Below are 24,756 nucleotides of genomic sequence, written 5' to 3' on the forward strand. Positions count from 1 at the left end.
ACAACAATTCATGGCTAAAAGAAATATGCATCAACTCATTGACACAAGTACTACAATCCACAGTTCAAGAATTGACCACATTTGGACAAACTCCTTGGGAACTAACTTCATCTATTACAATTTGAAACACTCAGGCCCAATGACTGAAATTCAGCTTGTTTTGAGTGCATCTAGTTTTCTACTCTTATCCAACCTTGTTAATAGGTTAAAAGTAGGTCCTAAAATTATTTTCCCTCGCCTTTCCGAAAATAGGGCTCATTTGGGCGCTGAAATTGAGAGAGAGAGAGAGAGAGAGAGAGCGCGAGCTATGGATCCTTGCAGCATACGCAGCATCTCACTTCGGAATTTTGCGCCTCTGCTCTCAGGTGCTTCTCTCTCTCTCCTCTTTTAGTTCCCCCCTCTTCCGCTTTCTTGCCATCCATTATCTCTGCCACCCCTTTCTCCTATTTTCCCCTCCCCCCCCCCCCCCCCCCCCCCTTCTCTCTCTCTCTCTCTCTCTCCCCTCGCCCGCCCCCTCCCTTCTGTTGCAAATTTGGCATAGTGAAGGCTCCTACCGCGGTCAAATTGGTCGGATTCAATAGCCCGTGGTTGTGTGACCTGAAAAGTTCCCTCTCTCCTCACTTATTCTGATTGAATTTAAGCAACTTTCCTTGCTTGTCGCCTTTGTCTTGGTTGCTTCTGGATGTCCTACCTTGCCGATAGCTCTAATCTGCCAGGACATTTTCACAGCCGTTCTATCACGTGAGACGTGACCAATTTGCCCCATTTCATAGCACAGTCTATGGCTATGCAAACAGGAGAGTAATCAAGGTTGATTCTGGTGCATCCTCGAGTGAAGGCTAGTAACAAAGTTGCAAAAGCTCTAAATCTCTCACACGGATGTTGGAGGAGATCCACGGGAAGATCGTGTTTCAGTGGAGCAGAAGTTGGGCCCTCTAGTTAGTGCTGTTGTTTGGAAAAGGAAGTAGGTTGCTAAAAAACTATACGAAAATTTTCGTCTGACAACTGCTGCTGTGTGGTTACGCGTGTTATGTGCACGGAATTCCTTTCTGCGACCTTAATGATTTCCAGGGGAATCTTTAAACGACGCCTTTCAGTTCGTTTCACACGTCCGCATTTTCCAGGAACGGCGGACGTGTTTAGAAGTTGATCTATGAGGTTGAAGGGACAGACGGGATGACATTGTGTCATGAGCAGCAGGTGAGCTCATTGGGTGCCAGGTAACTCGTGTGACCCTCAGGTTAGCTGTGGCTAACGTGTAAGGGTGTTACAATATTGGAGATGGCAAAGCTATCTAAACATCACATGGTGATCAGCCATGAGAAGAGGTAACCTCTAAACTGAAACTATTAGGCGGCTGACCTCTTGTAATCTTCATCAAGAGTGAAAAGCCCCAATGAGGAGTTCTGGTACCGCTTATAAAAAACAGTCAAAACAGTTAACAAGAGAGGGACTTGTTGGATTGTGGCCTCAGAATAATGCAAAGCAGCATGTTATTTCCAAGATGCTTATGCAATAGACTCCCTGGACATTTTATAGATTCAGACGAGGGTGATATTATCAAATGAGTGCGGCATAGCTTCCCAATATACATATGCAATTCATATATGGGTAATGCCTCGGTCCCACAAGACTATACTAAAATCCCTATATCTAAAGCTTTGTTAGCATGTAGGGCCCAACCGCTGTGTCTAATATGGAGGCGCCCTCGCTACAAAAGCAGGCCACACGGGCCAACAATTTGTAAATCTGCTTCAAAGCAAGCTTTCCATACTAGCCACAATCGCTAGAATTGTTTCATTGTAAAATATTGTAAAATGTGATAACCAGTCCAAGTTTTTGAGAGACCAATGCTTCAATGGTTGAACCATCATTTTTTGTTCCATAAACCCTTGTTTTGAGTGAGATGGGACAAGTGCATGCAATGCATCACCAATTGAACCATCATTTTCCCATAGCCTCTTTAGTCAGATGTAGCCTCAGATGTGTTTTCCAAGCTGAAAATAGAGCATGCATCATGACTGTTCTTTGGTATAGGCCAATTACAAATGACCTTGATCTTTTTGGAATCTATTGAAATGTCTTGTGCTGAAATAACATTTCCGAAATACTTAAGTTGTGTTTTGAAGAACTCACTTTTCTCGATATTGATGTAAAGAAAATTATCTCAGATCACTTCAAAGACTTGTTGTAGGTGTTCTTAAGTTCGATCAACGATCTGCTGAATCATGATGTCATCCAAATAGATGATGACAAACTTGTCAAGATAGGAACTAAAGATATCGTTCATAAGTGTCATGAATGTGGCCAGGGCATTGTCTAACCAAAAGGCATGGCTAAACATTCATAATGTCCGTGCTTAGTTCAAAAAGTTATACTCATCGCTCTTTTTATTCGGATTTTGTGATAACCGAAACGTAAATCACTTTTCGAGAAATGTGTTTGCATGTGGAAGTTGATCAAATAGGTCATCTATGCGAGGTAGTGGGCACTTGGTTCTTAATGTGAGCTTGTTGAGGGCTCTATAGTTGAAGTAAAAGATCCAAACAAAATTCCAATATGAAACCCTAGCACGTCCCAGTTTGAAGATGCTATGCTAGCACAAGACAAGAAAGGCAAAGCAAACTGAGTGGCCAATACCATGGGGTTTTGAGATTTATTAGAACTTGCTTCCCTGTATTTCGAAAATCAATGATATGCTCTGCATTAGCAATAGTGTTTGCTGTGGTGGAAAGGTTTAGGTATGAGAACATCAATGCGTAATCAGGGATTTAGGCTTGAGATGAAGGCATGAAGCCGATCATCGTTAGTCAAGCCATCTATCTCCAGCACGACTGTGGTAAACTGGGAGATGTAGGTAGACAGGGAACCAATTTGCTTTGTCTAAGTGCTTGGAAATACGCATTGGTAGGTATGAATTGCTTACGGAGCACGTGCTCAAAACGTTCCCATGTGATCACGCTTTTACCATCCCTAAGGCATCTTTGCCACTAAGGGAATGCCTTATCCTTTGAGGGGAGGAAGCCAAATTAAATTTCTTGCCTTCAATAAGGCTCACAGTGTCAAAGTACATGCGCATTTTGGCGAGCCACTAGTCAATTGTTTGGCAATTTTGTTGACCCGCATAGGCTTCTAGTAACTTCATATCAATTCTTTTTGTTTTTTGGAAGCCTGGTAGAGGGCATGAAGTGCGACATTCTGTACCTCATGTGGGAATTGGGCCCTTGTAGTTGTCGAGGGGCGGCGAATCATCTTCATGTAAGGAGCTGGTTCTTGAATCTTGGAGCTGTTGGACCTTGTTGACGAGGTCGGCTATGCGGGCACTTTGGTTTTGCAGAAGTTGTTGAATACGCCGAGTGGCATCAAGAGAGTTGTTTGGATTCAGTTTGTTGACTATGGGAGAATTTGCACGTGAGCGACTCGACATGTTGGGCTTGCCTGAGAATTTGTGGTCTAGTTTGTACTAGGCTGCTCCCTGAGGTTGCTTGTTTTGGATGGGGCAGGGATGGAGGATGGAACCAGTTGTGGCAATCGGGCAAAGGAGGTCCTGAAGGAAGTAACACTGCGGAAGGGTGAGTTGGTGTTATTGCTCTTGAAGGGATAGGAGGTGACTGCAGGGTCCATGAATTCGGGAGAGGGCACGGTTGTTGCTGTTGGAAGGGGGGGTTGTCTAGGAGAATGAGTCTTCGGATGGAATAAACTGTCCTGGTGAAGAGGAGTCCTGCTCGGGAGGGTATCTGGGAGTTGATGGAGGAGGGGAGTACCCTGGAGAGGCTGAAAGAGCTAGGTAAAATTCCTGCCAAGGATGGACATCAAACTGGGTTGGGAGGTCGTCTTTGCCTGCATGGTATTGTCAAGTCTCGTAGAACACAACTTGAACCCTATGGAGGTAGTAATGCAATTGCAGTGCCTCATGGAGCAAGTAAATAATGTGATCCAAGTTTTCAGTTGGGCAGGTGACACAGAAGATCCACGATGCAAAGACTTCCTAATATGTGGGTTGGGCTATGTGAACCGGATATTGTGTGATCGGACATGCTCGAGGTGTCCTTGTAGGAAATTGAGGGGTATCACTAGGGGTGATTTAAATTCTCAAAAAGGGTGAAAGGAGGCCCACTGGTAGAGGGTAAAAACTGCCATTTCGTTGAAGCTGTTGGGGCCTGAAATCTCCATCTGGAAAGTGCCCTAATTGCTGAACTGGTGTGGGTAAATACTATCCTTAAATGCAAACCAGAGGGGGTGCTTGACACGACCCCGCAGGATCTGACCCTATCACTGACCTAGAAACTCGTCCTTAATCCAACTAGAATCATAGCATAGGTGCCTTATCCTTCCGACCACCCCCGAGCACGTGGGCTACAGCTCGACTCATCCATAGGCTTGTATCTAACGTCCCATACCACCTGAGCCCGTCCAGAGGACCTTCGATACACCACCTATGATCCGCCATGTAGTTGAGGAGCGCTCAACTAAACTACACAATAGCACTGGCCCTCCCTCTATATAGAAGGAAACCTGCTATAGATAGCACAATGCTATGAATAGCTCCCTCCATATAAAGCGAGCACTATATATGAATCAATCTCTATATATAGCCATCTCAGCTAAAATAGCCATTCGGCCCTATGCTATCCCGTAACCCACGTTCACTTGCTATTAAACCCTAGGTACACCATGCACATGACATACTCCCTTTCCTCTAAGAACTCACTCATGAGTTCACGAGAAAGCCCGAAAACTCTCTGTGAAGATGAGTCAATGCCAATAATTATACTTTGACTATCAGTTTGAGTGTGCTATACTTTTCATGAGATTCAAATCAAAGAGAATCTAAGGCCAAAGCTACAATCTTTGATAACCAACCCAAGGAAAGTAAATGTCTCAATCTAAACAAGGTTACGTATCGTCGAGTATGCTCCTCGAGAAATCAAGTAATGCCTGAATCCACAGAGTTAGTTCTGTTGACATATACGTACACAAGCATGGTAAAATCCGTACCTGAAGGTAAATGATTCTATCAACCTTATCTATTGAGTTCTAACTGGAAATTCGTGAAAAAATATTCTTCATGCTGAATACCCTTGAACTCAAAAATCTTAGGTTGAGATCAAGGAATCATTGTTCGAACAACCCCATCAATTGAGCCCCTCGAGGTCAATTTCTGGTTGCAATTTCTATCAACCCTAATGTCATGAATTACTTAGTATTCAGAAAATCCCTCAACAGAATACCCTTGTAATTCAAATTCTTGGGTTGAAATACATGACAGACTTTCCATCGCTAAACAATTAGGTATCCGTTCATAACTCATGATGGAAGAATCTTCATGGAAGTATCAATGGGCAGAATCCTGACAAAAAATATGGTCCCTTGATCTATCCTCGGAATGCCCCTACATGAGGATAATGAGTAAAAATTCAGTTGGCTATATCTAGTCAATGGTACTATTCTAGACATGTATATAGTCAACCATCATAGGAGTAACATCCTATGTGATCCAAAGACTACAGAAATATACAAATCTGAGATCTCTTAAAATAAGATCCACTATCGGATATTTTGTATAAACTTGTTTACGATAAACCACTCCTATCACAGGATTATCTAGTTCTTAGGATCTCTTATCTAGGAACACCAAGTTCCAAACATTGCACTGACAAACCATCATCAGAAGAGATGTGGTAACCCTCCCTGAGATTGAGTCTAGACTATGGAGCTCCAGGGTTGAACCCAAAAAAATATATGGCTTCTCTCAAGGTAAAGAATCTTAGTCGGCCCTCGTAAAAAATCTAATCAGGTTGCCCCCAATTCAATTCAGCCTAGAGGTCCTTGGGTATTGTTTCACGCTGGATTATACCATCACATCAGAGAATCTTAAATGTAACATACCAAAGTATACTGCAAATAAAAAACTTAGTGGACAATATGAGTGAATCAAGGTAGCCAATCCCTCTTCAACTCAGATGATCCCAGATTGAGTCAGGGTGGCAAATCCGTTTTCAATCCTTTTCTTAATGTGATTCTATCACCCCTTGGTGTTACAATACCCCAACCAATAGGTCAAAGAAGAAAACAAGCAAGTAGCATCCCTAGCAACTCTTGAATTCTGACTATCCATGACCTCGGGCTAAAAGAGTGAGAATCAGAATGACCCTGCCTATGGACATGATTCAAAAAAGGTATCCATCAAGACTCATCCTGGTCTAATTAATAAGAACCTTCATATGTCCAATGGTAACTCGAAGAAATGTCATAACTCACAATCACATCGAGATCAAAACTTCAAATAGAAACCAAATAGGAATCTATGCACCAAGATTCGAGAAAGGGAAATCCAATTGCCTTAGTTAAGTCCAGTTTAATATGTAACAAAGTCTCAAGCATCGTCAATGTACCATATATCTAAAAAACTTCAAGATATATGGAACAAAAGTACACGTTATATAATTTGAAAAAACAAATCAAATTATAAATGCCACTTAATTACAAATCAAAACCAAATTAAAGCAAAGCTCTATCAATTTAATAACAAGACAATTTAGAATATAGTTCATACCAAATTGGGGAGCTTCTTGAACTAAGAGTGGCTCAAAAGATCCAGTCGAGGCAAAAATAATTGGGTGTCGGTCAGAACTGAGGATGTCAACCTCTTTATCACTTCTCAATAACTCGGAAGCGGTATAACAAGCTGTTTACATTTAGAACAGCACGAGCCTTCTTCAATATATTTTTGGTACTGAGGGGTTTTATAGTAGTGAAGAGCTGTCCAGAGTTCATCCATCAAGGAATCCATCTCTCGTAGCAGGTCATGAGGTCTACGAGGAATAATCTTCCATGTAGCCTCGTCCTCCATCTCAATAAAAGAGTAATCCAACGTAGGTGTCTCGTTACTTTGATGTCCTTCCATGGCTGGAAAATATCTTGCAAGGGACTAGAAGAAAAACAGTTGCGTCCAAACACGTGCTCTTCACACTAGCAAAAGAGAATCTGGTGCTGCGTGGAATCAAGGAAGAAGGTGGGTAGAGGACAACAAGAAAGATGGCGGAATCTGATAGGTTGATCTCAGACAGGAAGATTCGCCTTCATGCACTGAAGTGCTGAAGGGAGAGAGAGAGAGAGGAATCCCAGGTATATAAATAGCCAGGAAGGGCCATCAAATGCTAGGCGAATTTAGGGTGGGTGCTTGATTTAGAGCAACTGCTTTCCTTGCTAGAGAAAAACAAAAAAGCAGCTTGCTTTTTTGACCAAAAAAAGAGTCACGCTTTTAATAGATCTGGTCCCGCTTTTCTCCAGCCAGCCAAAAATAGCCGAAACGCGCTAAAATCAGGCCATACGCTCCTTCCCAAAGCTAAGCGCCTGCCCCAATCATATCGCCCCTATCTCTAATGCCCAAATGTCCTAGACAAGCCGCTCTTTGGCTTATGAACGCCCTCTCTTTCCTCCTACTTCTCAACTGCAGCAAATCTAGGTCTCTAAGGCAGGAATCTCATTATTGAGAACCTGGAGCGAATTCTTTCCCTAACCAGCCTGTCCCCACACAGCCAATCACATCAACAACCCAAGCGTGGGAAGTTATAGGTCAGAAACAATCCATCCTCATATCTCTTGCTGATATCGTTCAGCCTTCTCAACGCCTACCCTTCTCAGGGAATCACAATTTCCAAACACGTAGCAATCGAGAGAGAGCACTGCCTATGGACGTCTATTTCTTCCCCAACTCTCCCAATCATGAGCGCGCATCATCAGCCAACGATTCAGCCCATACACGAGCAGAAATTCAGATTTGCAAGAGCAATCTAAAAAAACGTACTTGGAAGACATCTTTTTTGCATACCTCGCGTTGAATTCAATCGTGATACGACGGCTCTGATACCAAATGACACGACCCCGCAGGATCTGACCCTATCAGTGACCTAGAAACTCGCCCTCAATCCAACCAGAATGATAGCGCAGGCGCCTCCATCCTCTCGACCATCCCCTAGCACGTGGGCTACAGCACGACCGGTGTTTGGGGCCAATCGGGTGCACTTGTCTATGTCTGTTGAGCAGGGGCATTCTAGCCTCCATCCCTTTTTCAGTGGTTTTGTTTGTGAACAAATGGGTAAATGCCAAATGGTGATCATGCAATGGTTAATGGTTGTGATATATGCTTTGTGAGCTGTAAATAAGTGCTGAAGTGATTAAAGGTTTAGTTCCACTGCCCTCTGAGTGATTAGAGGCCGGTTTCATTGATTCCATTGCCGGGATACCACACACTCTTTCTCACGAGGTGGGCCTCGGTAGTTTGGTGGAAGGATATCTTTGCTGCACTTTTTGACAGCTGAATATTACAACCATAAACATGGTGAGTACCCATGAGCAAGAGAGCTCCACAACTCCTCAAAGGAGAAGGTAGGAAAGCCTTAATGATCGAGCTAGTGTACAGCTGCAGGGAGCACAACAAATGCCTTTTGAGCAGGCCACACATGAAGCTACAACTGAGCTCAACGGTGATACTAGTTCTAGCAGTGAGTCAGATGATGCTACTATGTTGAATGCACAGCTTGCAAGTGCAGTGACTGCTTTGACTCAGCTGGCTCAAAATTTGGCTCAGATTGTGCAAACAAATGCCAAGAAGAAGAAGAAATCATGAAAGCACAAGCACGGAAAGAGTGAGTACACACATGCATCAGCTTCTCATGGCGGACCGCACACTCATGCATCAGTTTCCCATGAGGGACAGCCATCAAAAATGACTTAGAAAGTGACTTCCAAGAGAGAGGAATCGCCTAAAAGAGCACTTGAGAAAGAGGTACAAAAAGTACATCCAGTGCAACAGTATGAGCAGCCAGCACAAGGCCTTGGTTTGGGTATTTCTACTCCTCAAAATAATAATGTGCAGTCCATAAATGTGGCTCAACCACCTCAGCCATATTTGAGGCAGCAACCTGAATATTTTGGTACAGATTCTATCTTTGATGCTATGTTGATTTCACCGCCAATTGGGCATAGAAAGCAAGCCATGTATGACAATGTGGGAATGCAGCCAGGCATGCAAGCCACAGCATATGCTCCCATGCCTAATGTTCAGCCAAGCATGGCTCTCCCTAGTGAAGGGAATGCTGCAAATATACAGCCATCTTTGGGACAGCCAATATCAAATGTATATAAAGAATTTAAGGATGGTGGTTCTCATGTCAAGTTTGATACATATAATGGAGTACAGGACAGGTACAAAGCCCTCACATTCCTTCAACAGTTTGATGCTGCATTTCTTGGGGGTTTGTTTACAGAAGCATCCAAGATGAGGAAGGTTGCCACATTTTTGAAAGGCAATGCACTTAAGTGGTACACTAACCTTATGCTTCATGGAGATGCACGTGCTACTTGGCTGGAATTTAAGCAAGTGTTCTCTTCTACTTAGCTTACTCCAACTTTTGAAGTTGAAGTACTTTCACACTGGCATGATTTGTCATACAAACTTTGCAAGAATCTTGATGATTACACCCAGAGGTTTTGGGATGTTTTGCTGCCATTGAGCTCTTACAGGCATGTTTCTTTGAAAGAGCAAATAGAGAGGTACTGTTGTGGATTGCCTAGTGAGCTACGTGATTATTGCATCAAAACCAAGGTGGGTTCTATGACTAAATTAATTGAGAATGCAAGGACAGCATATGCATGGATGCAGGAGAAGAATTTGGGCTTTATGGACAGCAAGAAAGAAGACAACAAACGGGCTGCCAAACACCAGGATAAGGACTTCAAATCTGAAAATAAAAATTATGGCAAACGACCGTTTCAAAAGGGAGGAAAAGCCCAATTCAAAGCTGGTCAAAGGCGTGGACAGCCTAATAAACAGCCCCGTACCAAGTTATCTGATGAAGAGAAAAAGTCACTCGTGGAGCAAAAGAAATGTTTTATATGCAAAGGAGAGGGACACCGCTCTTATGATTGCCCATTCAAGAAAAGAGACAGGTCAGATGATGATAAGAATGGTGATAAACAGGCTGATCGGAAGGGCAAAAAGCCTAAACCTTCTGCAGGACTTCTTCCAGATGTGATTGGGAGTTTGCCACATGCACATGATGAAGAGGAAATGAAAAAGACTGAGATGTGCAGAGCATGGGGAAAAATCAGAAATCAAAATTGTTTGTTTTTCTTTGATTCTGGGGCAAAGGCAAATTTCATAACTCCTGATATGGCAGGAAGGCTTGGCATCGAGCCTGAGGAAATGGGGCCATCGGGCATGTGTGATATGGCCAACCCTGAACTCAACACACCTGTCACTCCTATCATTGGCAAGTTGAGGATGCATATCCAGGGATATCAGGATGCAGAGGACTTCTATATTATGCCTTTGCCAGAGTGTGATGCTTTGCTTGGGATGCCTTGGATGTACCGGGTGGGGGCTGATTTGCAGATGAGAAACAAGAAGATTTCTTTAACTCATTGAGGCAAAAATCATGTACTTGATGTAAAGTTGAAAGGGGAGTCCATCCCTGTAGTTTCAGCTTCTTGTATTTCCAATGTAATAAAGCGTCATATTTCAGCGTACTTGATTTTTGTCAAAGAGGACAGCCAACCAGTTTAGGAAGGCTCTACTCTTTCTGCTTTAGATAGAGAAAGGGCTGCTTTTATTTCAGATTTTCAGGATTGTTTCTCAGATGCACTTCCTCAAGAATTACCTCCCAAGAGGCCCGAGGATCATCAAATTGATATAATTCCAGGAAGCTCACCGCCTAATATACCTCCCTATCGTGTCAGTAAGGCACAACAGGAAGAGATAATGTCACAAGTGAAGGAACTCTTGGAAAAGGAATTAATACAGCCAAGTAATTCTCCTTACTGTTCCCCTGTGTTGCTTGTGCAAAAGAAGGATGGCAGTTGGAGAATGTGTATTGATTATAGGGCTTTGAATAAAGTCACAATTAAGAACCGTTTTCCAATTCCACGCATTGATGATATATTGGATCGGTTGGAAGGTTCCTCAATGTTCAGTCGTATTGACCTTAAAAGTGGATACCATCAGATAAGGATACGGCCTGAAGATGTCTACAAGACTGCCTTCCGCACTTCATTTGGCTTATATGAGTTCCTTGTGATGCCTTTTGGTTTGACTAATGCACTTGCCACATTCAATAGAATGATGGATAGAATTTTTAGAGCACACAGAAAGTTTGTGGGCACTTTCCTCGATGACATCATTGTGTTCTCTAAAAATGAGCAGGAGCACAGGAAACACCTCACTATTGTGTTTCAAGAGTTGAAAAGACACAAGCTATTAATAAACACCAAGAAAAGTGAGTTCTTTATGCATGAGATTCATTTTCTCGGTCATATAGTGTCAAAGGATGGAGTCAAGATGGATCTTGCAAAAGTTGAGGCCATAAGGAGTTGGCCAATTTTGAAAAATCTGCATGAAGTCAGAAGCTTTCTTGGGTTGTGTTCATACTATCGGAGGTTTATAAAGTACTTTGCAGAAATTGCTTCTCCCTTGCATGCTTTACAAAAGAAAGCTGTACCGTTTCGGTGGGGACCAAAGGAAAATGCAGCTTTTGAAGAGCTGAAGCAAAAATTGTGTTCTGAACCCGTTATTATCTTGCCAGATCTTGCAAAACCCTTCGCTGTAACTTGTGATGCATGTGGGAACAGCATAGGAGGCACTTTGATGCAGGATGGCAGAGTGGTTGCATATGAGAGTAGAGCTCTCAAAGATGCTGAATTGTACTTGCAGACATACGAGAAGGAAATGTTAGCAGTGATACATGCTTTGACCACATGGAAACATTACCTTCTTGGAGCTGATTTTTATGTGCAAACTGATCATCAGTCACTTAGATATTTTCTCACGCAGAGAAAATTATCTGAAAAGCACATGAGATGGGCTAACTTCCTCTCAATGTTTCATTTTCAAATTGTACATGTGCCGGGTAACAAAAATGTCGTGGCTGATGCACTTTCCAGGAAACCACAGCTTGAAGCAGTCTCCAAGAAACCCAGTGTTTCAGCAGTGGAGCATTGCTTACAACAATGTGTTAGATGTGATGAAAGATCAGTATGTTAATGATGCTGATTTTTCAACTATTTATGAACAGCTTTCTGATGGTCAAAGGCATGATCACTATATGTTGAAAGAGGGTTTCATTTTGATGCATGGACGACTCTGTGTCACTGATCAGATGCGACAGAAAGTCATAATGGAAAGTCATGCTCCTCCATATGCAGGACATAGGGGAATTACAGCAACAATTACAGCAGTGGAGCAATACTTTTATTGGCCATCTTTGAGGAAAGATGTGGAAGAATATGTGAGAACATGCATGGTTTGTCAGAAAGTAAAGTTTGACAGGCAGAAGGCACCTGGGTTGTTACACCCTTTGCCAATTCCGGATAGACCATGGCAAAGCATAGCTATGGATTTTGTGTTTGATCTTCCACGTACTCCTACTGGACATGATGGATTGTGGACAATAATTTGCAGGTTTAGCAAACAAGCCCACTTTGTGCCAGTAAGAAAGAAAATTACAGCAGATCAAATGGCCAAATTGTTTTTGCAGCATGTCTTCAAGTATCATGGGATGCCTGAATCCATAATCAGTGATAGAGATCCGAGGATGATCAGCCTCTTTTGGAGAGGACTGTTTGAAAATATGGGCACTACGCTGAATTTTTCGTCATCTTTTCACCCTCAGTCTGATGGACAATCGGAGCAGGAAAACTCTACCATCTTGGATATGTTTAAATGCTATGTCTCAGACCACAAAAGCAAATGGGAGCATTATTTGCCTTTGCTGGAATATGCTTACAATAATACGGTGCACACATCCACAGGTAAAGCACCTTTTGAAATAGTGGAAGGTGCCAGGAAGATACCTCCCATTTTGCATACGAAAGAGAAAATCTTCGAAGTTGATCGTTTTGTGGAAAGCCTTGAAGAGGCTTACAAGAAGATCAAATATGCCTTGCAAAGAAGTCAAGACAAGCAGAAAAGAGCAGCAGATAAGCACCGCAGGGAATTGGTATTCACAGAAGGTGATTGGGTTTTGCTGCGTTTTCAGAAGGCAAGGCTGAAAAATAAGAAAGGCAAGGAAAGGTTCTACACAAAGCTGAACATGCGTTACTATGGTCCTTTCCAGGTTTCTGAAAAGATAAACGAGGTAGCTTACAGGCTGAAGTTGCCTCCGCATTGGAAGATACATAATGCCTTTCATGTGAGCTTATATCATGGAGATATTCCCGAGGATGTACCTGATGAGGTGCAGCCTGAAGTGGAAGAACAGGATGAACTTCTGGTCCCAGAGCAGATTTCGGCACACAGAGATAGAAAGCTCAAGGGTAAAGTTATCCGTCGCTACTTGGTAAAATTTCAAAATTACCCATCACTTGATGCGAAATGGATGGAGGAAGGTGAACTGGCAGATTCACCTGGAATATTGCAGCTTTACCTTGATGCTTTTCAATTAGAGCCGACTGCGGTTCGGGCTTCTACAGGTAGTTTAGCAGAGCGAGCGTCTGGAGCATTACCTGATGTTCGAGAGGGGGGTAGCACCTCCACTCCCTTAGTACAGACGGGCTCACTATGATTTCATGAGGTCGCTTGATGACACTGTATGTTTCATCCGAGATACTGAGCTGACAGTATTTCTGCTGTGAGACTTCATGATATTGATGCATCTTGGCTATTGATCGCCGAGGATCACATAGATTTTGAGCAGTATATATGGATGGATGCATGCCTCTCCTAGCCATATTTTCACTATCTCTGTATACTATAGTTGCGGCTTTCTTGTATACTCTTTTATGCTATATTTCATGCTCGCTCCTGTGTTTTGGGGCAGCAAACTGTGGTTTGCTGTTTCAAGAGAGGGGTATGTCACGGGGGCGTGAAATTCTAAGTACTTTAATGTACTACAAGACCGTGACAACTTTGGTTTTTAAAGTCCAAGCGTGGGCTTAATAATGTGTAATTAAACGCGGCATGGTACCTAGCACATAAGCGTAATTAATCCCTAGGCCCAAAGGCATTCCAAGGAATTAAAAGAGTGGTTGTTGGGAAATGATGATGCGGCATTTTTAATGGGCCCCCTAGAGGGCCATGTACCTTCAGTGGCCCCCCTAGAGTTCCAGGTGGCTCTAATGCCTTCTACATGCTCCTTTGCCATTCCTGGACCTTCCTGGGCCTTCTAAACTTCACATGTGTGGTTTTCTCTCTCATCTTCTCCCTTTGTTGAGATTTTGGGCTGGTTTTTCAGCCTCCTTCAGCTGAATTCCGTTTTTCTTCATAACTCCTCACCTGTTTGGATTCCTCGACTTCCGTTTGGCCTGATGGCTTCCCCTCTGCCTCCCCTTCGTAGTGATATGCTTTTCCCTCCGTGCGTTTGGTAGAACGGGCAGAGCTGAGCACTTCTTTTGCTGGTCGAATTTGCAAAAGTGGCTTTTTCTGGACCTTTTTTCTTCTACCGCCTCCTGGGTCTCTCCTCTTGCAAAGCTATAGCTTTCTGTTGAATTTCGAGTGGTCCGACGCTCTGGTTGACTGGTTTTTCTCAGTTTTGGAGGACTTTCCGGCGATGAAACTTCTCCAAAACCTTCTCAATGCATTCCTCTCTGAAGCACGCTTCTTTTGAGCCCAAGAACTCCCACTTCTTCGCGACAGAAGTGCTTCTTTTCGCATTTTTCAGTGGAATTCTTGCTGGTCGGCTCTTGTAAATGCTCTTTCTTCATGCCTTTGCACTCCTCTTTGGCTGAGAATGCAATTGGGCATTGGCTACTATGTCCTCTTGGCGATTGAGGACTTGGTTCGAGTCTTCAGGGCTTGGTGAGTTGTGATTTTGCTACTGCAATTTCTTTTTGCCATAAGCTATTGGTTGGCCTCGTGTGCCGCCTCTTTCTTGGCTCACAGGTGCCCAGGCAGTGCTACATGAGTCATTCTTTGGTTGGGTACTTTGCTGATTTTATTTTGGAGCTTTGAAAAGCTTTGTGAATGCCATTTGGAAACCACTCAAAGAGAGTGTAGCTGGGGTGCAGTGTGATTGCATCTGGACAGCCAATGGATTTGCACTCGGAAAAGAGAATGCCTTTGGGTTGAGCCTATGGGTTAAGTGCACTTATGTGATGGTGTTCTATGCTTGAAAGCCTTGTGAAGGCTTAGTGAATTGGGGCTGCGTGCTCAGTTGCAGGGAAGGTCTCCCAGATGCAACTTGTAATCATTTCACTGTGAAATATAAAGAAATACCGAAAGGGGCGCCACGGTGTTTGGGGCCAATCGGGTGCACTTGTCTATGTCTGTTGAGCAGGGGCATTCTAGCCTCCATCCCTTTTTCAGTGGTTTTGTTTGTGAACAAATGGGTAAATGCCAAATGGTGATCATGCAATGGTTAATGGTTGTGATATATGCTTTGTGAGCTGTAAATAAGTGCTGAAGTGATTAAAGGTTTAGTTCCACTGCCCTCTGAGTGATTAGAGGCCGGTTTCACTTCTTCAATTGGTGACATGGATGTGAAAAATCAGCAAGCACGGAATGACTTGGAGAGGATGGATGCCCTTATGCAGTTGGCAAAAAGGAATGCGCAAGATGCCCAAGCCAAGCAGAAGAAATATGCGGATGGATGTAGGAGATATTTGTCTTTCAAAGAGGGAGATTATGTGCATTTGTGTCTCCATAAGAACCGTTATGCCTCGCTGAAAGGTAATACCAACACAAAGCTTGCTCATAGGTATTACGGTCCTTACAGGATCATCCGTAAGGTTGGAGAGGTAGAATATCAATTGGAGCTACCCACTACCTCCAAGATGATGTTTTCCATGTCTTTGCTGAAACCACATGTTGGACAGCATGTTCATGTTCTTCCAGAGTTGCCATCTATGGATGAAGAGGGCCACATCCTCTATGTCCTGGAGCACATTGTGGGTTTGAGAGACCATGTACTGCGAAACAAGGCCTACGTAGAGTATCTTATCAAGTGGCGGGGACTCCCTGAGGATGAAAATTCATGGCAGCCAGAAAGCATTGTCTAGGACCACCCCTATCTCCTACCGGATTGATTAGTAGTTGCTGTTTGCTGCACTTTTGGACAGCCATGCTGTGAAATTTTGAGGGCAAAATTCTATGGGAAGGGATGGCTGTAATGAAGGGGAAAAAGGGCCAAGTTAGAGGTCCTTTAGGTGGAAAATGTGGAGGGACTATATAAGTCCCCATCCACCCCCTACTATGTACTTTTTGATGTGACATCTAATTTCTATCTACTCCCTTCTCCTTCCTCCTACATGCTCCCTACACTCTCTCTCCCATTCTCTCTCTCTCTCTCTCTCTCTCTCTCTCTCTCTCTCCTTCTCCTTTCTCTCCCAATCTCTCTCTTCCTCTCCCTCTTCCCCCCTTCTCCCTCTTCCCATCTCTCCCTCCTCCAATCTGCCCCCTTGTCCCCTTTAATTACAGTAACTAATGGCACCTTATCGTGTAAAGGGGTCTCTCCATTCAAGAGTATGTACCCCTTGGAATGGGTGTGTCTTCTCGCAAATGGGTGAAGATTTTGAAATGAGGGGGTGTGGCCCTTCAATTGAGAGTAACGCTACAATGTAAGGGGTACGACCCTTCATGAAAAGGTACGTCTCTTGGTGAAAAGTTGTGACTCTTTACATTGCGGGGTGACCCTTGAGTGAAGAGATATGACTCTTCATTGAGAAGGTGCATCCCACTGGTGAAAAGGTGTGTCTTGTGAACCGGGACAGCCCATGAGTCTAGTCGTGTCCATTCACATCATTTGATGATGTAAAGGGGGAAAGAGAGGCCACAAAAGATTTATGTGGGGTAGCGGGTGAAACTTTAATCCCTGCATCTCTCCATCTCTTCCATGCAACAATGCGTGGAACACCTGAGCGTAGGTTATTAGATAAGCGCTAGAAGATGAGCGGCATTGCCTACAAGCAGGAGTGAAATTTTCTCTGATACCTCTATAAGTGTCCTAGTTCTCTAATATGATTAGGGTGTGAAGGAGCAGAAAGGAGACTAGAAGATAGTAGAGGACAAGAATGATTGTATTGCTCGAAATGTCTGGAGTGAAACATACGATCTTTGAGAAATATTGGTTCACCATAGCTGAATTGCTCACCTATAAAGCCCCCAAATGAGGAGAAGCCATGAGCATTTTGGCTAGGTGAAGTTGAGATGCATGCGTGTCTAGGTGAAGTTTTTGCTCTAGCTTTCTCATCCAATCTCCAAATCTCAATACGGAATAAGGTGCCCTACTTCTTCCCCTAGTTTTTGCTCTAGGAATGTTGTCCTCGGCCCTAGTGCTGTGTGTGAGAAAGAAAGATGTATTAACGTCCGTGGAAGGTCTACGGGCCTATGGGACAAGCTACAAAGTACACCAAGAAGGATGATCTCATACAAGCCTCAGTGGGCTGGAGCAAAGGGCGCGCTAAGACCCTTGCTGAGTGCTAAGACTGCTAGACTGATTAACTGAAAAACTAATAACTCTACAGAGATCAATAGCTCGAGCAAAATCAGATATAACCCAAAGACTAGCAACTATCCGAGAGCTGTAGCATGCTGAGAGCTGAGACTTAGGCTCGGAAGCCAAAGCTTGGTACCATGGTGGCTCATCTGCGAGCATCCAAAATGTCCGTTGGGATGTATCATGCTATGGTGGCGGAGGGGGACGTGGTCTCCTCGATCTCTGAACCTGCTGGGCTATGTTCAGAGTGACCCCTTGCCTAGGGCGGTCTCCCTTGAGGAAAGCTGTGATAGAACGGACTTCAATAAAGTGTGCTCTGGTTACTCCGTGCTGCAGATGGTCTCTGCGTCCCTCTCTCAGTGATCCATGCTCCTCGCATGTCAGCTATCTCCTCCACCTTTATCCCGTTGTGTCTTGGAGCTGACTCAAATGCACAGGAAGTCTGCGATGTGTCGCTGTGCTCTATCAACCTCTCTGTCCTGTGGTCTGATCTCCTGCTGCTATCTAAATTGTCGTAGTAGGGTTTCCCTATGTCGGCTTACCTCAAGCAGATATAGGCCATTGCAGACCTAGTTCTGGAAGTGGATCAATCGTGAGAGTGGGCGGGCCGAAGCCGCTCCTCTCCTGGTAGAGGCAATGGTTTCGTCCCTTGATCTCATAATAGGCTGGGTAGGCACATAGGAAATGTTCCTCTGTCTCAGTCACTCCTAGTATGCAAAGCATACATATCAGCTGCTCCCTAGGTATGCCTGTTGCTCTCCTCGTCTCGATTCTCAACTGATGAGATGGAAACACGCATCTGTCCAATGGCAATCCTCAGTGCATGCGAGACTTATGTGTCCTCGAGATACTGGGGTCTGATGATGCAACCCTCTTGCAATACTCTCAGGGAGTGGTCGCGGTAGAAATGGGACTTGGTGGGGAGCTCCTCCTTCCCCCCCCCTCCCAAGTCCGAGACGTATGGAGCTGAAGGAGATCTAACCGTATGGTATAAAAACGGAAGAGTTGGGCAGGGCCCTTGATGCTAACCAGATGTTTCATGAGGACCCTATATCTGTTACTCCCTTGATTGGGAAGCTCCGTCTTCATGTACAGAGTTATGTTGATCAGGAGGATTTTATGATGTAGTTTTGGGAATGCCTTAATTTCATCACAAGTCAGTGAAGTTGTCCCTTTCTGAAAGAGTGCTTGAGTTTGTACATAGGTGTAAAACGCAATGTGTTGTTGGCATGAATAAAAAGGAGATCATCCCCATCGTATCCGATGTTTCTGTCGGAAAAGAAATAAAGTCTGCAGTTTCAGTGTACATGGTTTTTATTAAAGAAAAATATGTTGAAATGCATGCCGAAATGAATGAAGTAGATAAAGATAAATTTCAGTTTCTTGTAAGTATTAAAGATTGTTTTTCAGATGCTTTGCCAGGGGAGTTTCCCCCTGAGAGACTTGAAGATAATTGCAAAGAGCTTATTCCTGGTAGTGAGCCACCTAATTGGCCTCCATACAGAGTCAGTGCAACTCGGTGAGAAGAATTCATGGCCCAAGTGCGTTACTTGTTGTCCAAAGGGCTGATTCAACCCAGTTCCTCTCCATTTTGAAGGATGGTTCATTTCGTATGGGTGTCGTCTAAAAAAAGATGACGATCAAGAATAGATTTCCTATTTCACGCATCAATGATTTGCTGGACTAGCTCAATGAAGCCTCGGTTTTCAGCAGTATAGATTTGAAGAGTGGTTATCGTTAAGTCAAAACGCAGCCACAGGATGTGTATAAGACAACGTCGTTTCGCACTAGATTTGGACTGTATAAGTATCTAGTGATGCCCTTTGGGGTGACAAATGCCCTAGCTACCTTTAACAAGATGATGGGTCGTATCTTCCGTCCTTATAGACAGTTCGCAGGTACCTTCTTCGATGACATAATCGTCTTCTCTAAGTCCAAAGAAGAGCATAAGGAGCATCTTGCTACTATTTTTCAAGAGCTGCGAAATCATTAGCTCTATGCAAACAGCAAGAAAAGTGAAATTTTCTTGAAGAGATTGTCACGGGGACGTGAATTTTGTAACCGTGACTACCTTTGGCTTGAGGGACTAGCCTAGGGGAAGTGATAATTCCCACAAGTCCCTAGGAATAAATCCAATGCCTAGGTGCAATCACTAGGTCCGAGTGCTAGGCCAAGGCAAGGTCAAGAGGGGTCTAATTGTTGGGCCCAAGGGAAACTAATGTGTCATTGGTAAGGTGGCTTAAGAGTTGTGTGTCAATGTTGTAGTGGTTTAGGGGGGCAATTCGAGGTGCCTTCCTCTCTCTCTCTCTCTCTCTCTCTCTCTCTCTCTCTGTGGCACGCATCCCAAGGCACCTCTATTAGCTATTGTATGACCTCACTTTATTGTTGTACGGACATCATTTATTGCTGTACGGACCTTTTCCTTTGCTGTATGGACTGCATAAGCTTGCTGTACGGACTCATTAAATGCTCCTTGGTGTTGTACGGATCTCTCCCTTGCTGCATGGGCTGATTGGTTCGCTCTTCGAGTTCTTCTAGAGGTGGATTAGCCCTTTTTCTCCTATTTCTGGCCTTTGCACTCGTAAGCCTTGCTCTTCTTTCTCGCATATTCTCTCTTTTCCCTTGGCTGGAAGTCATTTTTGCACCCCTGGGGGCTTGGACAAAGGATAGGTGCAAGGATAGAGCTTGCCCCTCTTCCACGGACAGCGGGTACAGTCTCCTGACTTCCTTTTGAAATTCATTTGTCATATTTGAAGTTGTTATTGCGTCTGTTTACTTCAAGGCTCTCTCTAGGCCATACAGGCTGTAACCACCAGCCACATAGGGTGTGCATGGAAAGGTGCTAGAGGGACAGTGTATTGCAGTTCTTTTGCCTTGAGGCTGTTTGAGCATTTGTTGGAGCTGGTATTGTTGCATTGTCACGTTCAGTGTGGCACAATCAGTGTGGAATGCCTTAGCTTTGCCCTGGCAATTTGATTCTAGTGACACCTGAGAATTGGATGCATTTTGATGCCGCGCGTTGGCTTGGGCAATGGATTGCTAGCGTAGCAGAGTGCACGGGTGAGTCCTTGATGTAATTGCACAATTGCCATTGCTTGAAGAAGTAAATAAATACCGAAAGTGGCATCAAAGCGTTTGGGGCCAATTGGGGTCTTTGTGTTGGGTTTTCTGAGCAGGGGCACTCTAGGCTCACCACAAGTGTGTTTAAAGTTCGTCTTTTAGTGCAATTTAACTAATGGAAGTGGCTGGAAATGTTGCAATGTGGCTGTGAATGAAGTATATGCTAAGTCAGTTAAGGTTTACTGCCCTTTATATTTCTTGAAGGCCGGTTTCAGAGATCCACTACTTGGGGCATATAATTTCCAAGGATGGAATACGGATGGATCAGGCAAAGATCCAGGCCATCCATGAATGGCCAAAGCTGAAAATTGTGCATGAAGTCCGTAGTTTTCTAGGCATGTGTTCATATTATAGAAGGTTTACCAGGCATTTTGCGGATATCGCTGCTCCCCGTCATGACTTGACCAAGAAAAATGCAGTTTTCAAATGGGATACCCCATAAGAGAAAGCATTTACTACACTCAAAGAGAGGCTGACTACAGAGCCAATTCTGATAGTGTTTGATTTGTGTCAGCCTTTTGATGGGGATTGTGATGCCTGTGGAGAGTGTGTTGGGGCTGCATTGCACCAGAATGGTCATGTAGTGACTTATGAAAGCTGGGGATTACAGGATGCGGAGAGATATTTGGGAATCTATGAAAAAGATTTGCTAGCTATGATTCATGCCCTCCATACATGGAAACACTATCTCTTGGGTGCAGACTTTACTACTGTAAAGACTGAGCTGAGTTATTTCTTGACTCAAACTAAGCTCTCCAAGAATCATATGAAATGGGCAAATATGAGTTATTTCTTGACTCAGACTAAGCTCTTCGAGAAGCATATGAAATCCGCAAATATGTTGTCATCATTTTTAGATTGTCCATACTCCGGGAGCACAAAATGGAGTGGCTGATGCCTTGTCTCGAAGATCCCAAGTCAGTAATGTGACAATTGCCTATCACAGGGATCTCAAAGACATGAGGGAGCACTATGCCACTGATGCAGAATTTGGTGAGATATTGCACCAAATGTAGGAGGGTCAGTCCTCAAGTCAGCATTCCTTGAAAGATGGGTATATAATGAAGGATGACTGCCTTTGCATCACCCGAGATATGAGGCAAATGATTTTGGAGGAATGCCATGCACCTCGATATGCCCGGTATAGAAAAATTGAAGCTACCACTCAAGCTTTAGAGAGGCCTTTTTATTGGCCAGCTATGCGAAAAGATATACATCAATTCGTTACAGAATGCCTCACTTGTCAAAAGGTCAAATATGACAGGCGGAAGGCACCTGGCCTACTTATGCCTTTTCCTGTGCCTCAGGCACCGTTGGAAAGTATTGCAATGGACTTCATTTTTTATTTGCCAAGATCAAAATCAGGAAGTGATGGAATTTGGACTATCACTGATAGATTTAGCAAGCAGGTTCATTTCATTCCAATACGTAAAACCATTAAGGGAGATCACATCGCTAAAGTTTTTATGGTATAGATCTTTAAGCATCATGAAATGCCGAAGGCAATTGTCAGGAACCGAGATCCCAGAATGACCAGCCTATTCTGGAGAGCCTTTTTTGATAATATGGGGATGAATCTGATTTTTTCTTATTTTTTTCATCCCCAGAGAGGTGGTCAAAGTGAAGGAGCGAATTCAATAGTGTGGGATCTATTGAAATGTTGTGTGGCTGAAAATTAGATTGGGAAAAGTACCTTCCACTAGTGGAGTTTGCATACAATAATGCTGTTCACAGCTCCACAGGGAAAGCCCTCTTTGATGTCATTTATGGAAAGGTGATTTTGCCACTTTTTATGAGGACCAAAGATGAGATTTTTGCAGCTGATCATTTTGTTAGAGACCTCCAGACAGGTTTCATCTAGGTTCGGACAGCCATGGAAAGGTCTTAAGAAAAGCATAAGAGGCTTGCAAATAAGCACAAGAGACAACTAGATCTCAAGCGAGGGGATTGGGTTCTTTTGAAGCTCGAAAAGCCAGGCTCCGCAAGCTTAAGGGCAAAGGAAAAGTGTATGCAAAGTTATCTCCTTGATATTATGGCCCTTTAAAAGTTACAAATGAGATTAATGAGATTGCATACAGATTGGCATTGCTAGAGCATTGGAGGATTCACAATGTCTTTCATGTGATTCTTCTAAAGAAATGTCAAGGACTCGAGTCTACAGAGCCAGTAACAGAAGATCCACCAGAAGCGAATGAGCTGGAGGAGGTCCTTCAGCCAAAGCAGATTGTGTACCATACTGTACGCAAAGGCTCTCAAGGCAAGGAATTTTACATGTATCTTGTTAAGTTCAAGAATTATTTGGTATTAGATGCCAAGTGGATGGATGAAGACATGTTGTTTGATCGTCCACAGCTCTTAGACATTTAGAAGAAAGCCTTTCAGTTGAGGTCAATTGAATAGAAGCCGAGGGGATGTCACCACGCTGTAAATACTTCAAAGTCAAAGTTTCAATTGACCATTTTTTAAATCATATTTAAAGAGTTCTTTAGCTATTTAATTATGTTCAAAGAGTTATCGTTTATTGGTCAAAGCATTGACTACGGTCAAAGATACTTAACTCTGGTTAAGTAAGCCTAACTCCGGTTAGGGAGACTTGGCTTAGGCCAAGAGGGTTAACTACAGTTAACCAAGATGTGCCAACTTCGATTGGAGAGACTTAGCAAGAATTAAGGCACCTCAGTGTTGGTCAAGCCCCTTAATTATGATCAAGAGGATTGACCTTGGTCAACCAAAGAAATTATTCTATGTTATGTGCACATGTTTGCTTGGTGGGGGCGCCCACAGTGACTAGGATTAGTTTACAGATTAATATTTGCATGCAAAGAACTAACCATTAATGAGTGCCCTGGTTGTGCGCTTTAGTTAATTGTTACAGGTTCCAAGAGGGATTGAAGACCCAAGCAATATGGAGCTTAGCAAGCATCTAGGAGATCACTCCTGTGACCAAGTGCTTCAACAACTCCAGAGTTGCCTTAGGTGGCATGTGATTAGGAAATTAGTCTAGGAATTAGACATGTGGCAACTTGCCACAAAGAAATGAGATATGAGTTCTTTATAAAAGAATTCACGTATTTTTTTTGTATGATTCAGCAGCAGCTGGAGGGCTGAAAACCCTTGTGCTTGGATATTCTGAAGTAATAAAAACCTTAGAGGGGATCTAGCCTGACTTGTTGTCCCTGGCCCTAGTGTTGTGTGTGTGAGAGAAAGAGAGAGAGAGAGAGAGAGAGGTTGAGGGCAACAACAAAGTAGGTTTCAAGAACTATTGTTCCTATTGTCATGTGCAGGGGCCACAAGAAGCATAATTGTCGTCACTTCAAGAAGCTTCAAGCAGAAGCGGCCATGTCAAGAGGTTCATCAACACGTTTACCTCGTGCAAAGACAACATCCGTGGTCATCGAAGAGATTGAAGATCAGTAGAAGAGGGAGCCTCACACATTTCCCACAATGTTCTAGTTTTAAAGCCAAATTGGTGGGCAGAAGGTCCTCATCCTTGCAAATTAAGCGCGGTTGACTCCCACTCCAACTGATACCATTGCCTTGAATGGTGCATTCGTGGGGCAACAGACGAAGAGCAACATGGAGGTCACTCCAGCCACTTTAACGATCTTAGGGTGGGTCAGGTCGCACTTACATAGGATGCATATATTATTTTTGGAGCACAATGGTGGCACCAATCTGAGGCTCGACTAGACTACCAGAATAAGGGCATCCCAGGCCATGGGAGAAAGTTCATTCCGTGGCTCTAGAATACTCTTCCTTGATTATTGATTTCAGCAGTATAGATGTCTCAAGAGATCCGCCGAGGTGGCAAAGGGTATGTGGTCTATTTCAATTCGACTGCATCCACTCCAGTCACGGCCAGTGTTACCAAAAAACGTGTTTCTGGGTACAAACGGGTCGACTCTTTGTCTGAAGGCTGTCTTTCGGAGAGAAAGAGAGAGAGTGTGTGTGTGTGTGCTAGTGTGCACACTATGTGTATCTGTGTGTGTGTGAGAGAGAGAGAGAGAGAGAGAGAGAGAGAGAGAGAGAGAGTCTATTAACATCCACTGGAGACCAAAGGGTCTATGGGACATCAAGAAACCCTCTAGTACATCTGCTTTAGGGAGGGCACATGGCAGCTCCCAAGGAGTGCAAACGCAACCCCCATTATTTTAGAGTACTTACATAATAGTCTGAAAGAGTAAACAGCCATACATCAATTACCTTC

The 24,756-nt window shown here is 43.7% G+C and overlaps 1 protein-coding gene across 5 annotated transcripts in view; it reads left to right on the top strand.

Annotated features, from left to right (window-relative positions):
* The first annotated feature begins 219 nt into the window (after window positions 1–219).
* Window positions 220–24,756, top strand: part of LOC147880914 (uncharacterized) — a 34,934-nt gene continuing 10,397 nt past the window's right edge. For 4 of the 5 annotated variants that reach the window (XM_087402327.1, XM_087402328.1, XM_087402329.1 and 1 more), the window contains exon 1: window positions 220–365. The gene's annotated coding sequence lies outside the window, so the exon portion shown is untranslated. Of the gene's footprint in view, window positions 366–24,044; window positions 24,132–24,756 lie in introns of those variants that run through there. The other variant, XM_087402330.1, reaches the window with a different exon arrangement.

The sequence above is a fragment of the Dipteris shenzhenensis genome, chromosome 31 (assembly GCF_047967505.1).
Source record: "Dipteris shenzhenensis isolate YYH24624 ecotype China chromosome 31, Dip_SZ_1.0, whole genome shotgun sequence".
NCBI classification, from domain to species: Eukaryota; Viridiplantae; Streptophyta; class Polypodiopsida; order Gleicheniales; family Dipteridaceae; genus Dipteris; species Dipteris shenzhenensis.